Source organism: Pteropus medius, unplaced genomic scaffold (assembly GCF_902729225.1).
Source record: "Pteropus medius unplaced genomic scaffold, Ma_sr-lr_union100, whole genome shotgun sequence".
Classification (NCBI taxonomy): Eukaryota; Metazoa; Chordata; class Mammalia; order Chiroptera; family Pteropodidae; genus Pteropus; species Pteropus medius.
Window position 1 is genome coordinate 3,187,192 of NW_024342469.1, and position 1,843 is coordinate 3,189,034.

Genomic DNA, 1,843 nt, shown 5'->3' on the forward strand with positions numbered 1-1,843 from the left:
GTGAGGGAACCAGGGCTCAGAGAGGTGAGGTCACTGATCAAATTCTCATGACTAGTGATTGGCAGTGCTGAGATTTGAATCCAGGACCCGAGACTCCCAATCCCAGGCTTGTCTGAGGACGCATATACACTTCCCCGTGTCATCAGACTTCCACGTTACGCATCCAGTGAGTGAACAATGTGAAAGCTGTACACACGTGTACTAAACGGCTCTCTTATTGGACACTGAGGTGATTGGCATTGGGGGGGTTGTGAATCATGCTATGGGGAAACTCGTGTGCTCTGGGCTCTGCTCCTAGCGGGGTGCTCCAGAAGAGTCCTTGCTGCACCCAGAAAAGGACTAACATCCATCCCCGGGAGAGGCAGGAGCTGAGCCATGGGTCCCTCCTCCTCTCCAGCTTTGAGCAACATCTTTGTTTCATCTGGGCTATTTCTCCGGGCGTCCTGCCGCTCCAATGTATGTCTTTAATCATCACAGGGGTTGAACGCTTCCTGTGTGCTTACTAGCCGTTTGTATTTCTTTTTTTGTGACTTCTTTCATAACCTTTACTTATTTTTTTTTGTAAGAGCAGAATTGTTTTATTACAGTGAAAATCTGGAAAAAAATGCCATGTCCAACAATGGCTATTTATGGTATTTTCGGTTGGGTGCGACTCTATTTACTGCTTGAACAGAATATTGTGCCATTGTCAAAACAGCCAAATAAGAGGCCTGAGTAGAAATATGACCTTTGCGAACTAATATTATGTAAAAAAAAAAAAAAATAGAAAACAAAATTGTGAGCGTAGAGGTTCACATAGCAATCACGACTGTAAAAGCTGCATTCATGTAGCTAAAGATCAAAAGGGAACTAAATAAGAGATGCTGTGTTTGGTGAAAAGTTATTTTATTTTTTTTTAAGGAAACAGTTGAGACAGGGAAGAATCCTCGTACCAGAAACCTGGAGTGATATAATTCGTACACCTAAACTTGACCCTGAGTTTCCTGGCAACCAAAGTAAAAATCGAATTATGATCTTTTATACAGTTCTTGTTTTGTGACCACTTAATCAGACAAAGGACAAGGTTCTTTCTGGTGCTGAGTTCTAACCATTTTCCTTTTGGGTCTTTATGTAAGAGTCAATGAACAGTGAGCAGCACTTTTGCTTGTAGTTTGCAGAAGATGGGACCGGTGTTCAGAAAGGTTCCATTTGGGGAATTAGAGTCTGGAGGGCCCCCCTCCCCGCCCCCACCATCTGACCCCTGGGTCCAGGGCAAAGTGACACACAGCCCTCAGATTCTGCTTCGAACAGGAAGTCATGTATCATGTCACGTCGTGACATTCCAGCCTTCTCTCATCTCAGAGGAGCCGAGATGGTTGACCTCCCCCTGGGAACAAATAGCTCTCTGTATGTTTGAAAGATCATTGTTGGCGCCCGTGGACTGTTTCTCTCCAAGTCAGAAAACAAATGGCTTTGATGCTGCCCGGCCCTGGGAGGACGAGCCTCCTGTGGTTCTTCGCCTGGTGCTGCAATGCACCCTGGGTGGTTTTCTGAGGGCAGTAGCCGCCCACGCCTCCAGGTGCCTCCTGGCCCCACACCCCTCTGTCACTGATGGTCCCCACACACCCACACACCCTCCTCGCCTTTCCTGCCTCTTTGCTTTGTGACACCGATCGCTCTTCATACTCCTTTATTTCTTCGTTAAAGCGTTGGTTTTCTCTCTGGCCCCTGGGCTGAGGGCGAGGGCTGCATCCACACATCTTCGGTGTGCAATGAATCCTCGTCGAGTGCGGGAATGGACAGAGCCAAATTCCCAGCAGCCGACAGGGCAGCTTGACGAGAACAGAGCACAGTCCCGCAGGGC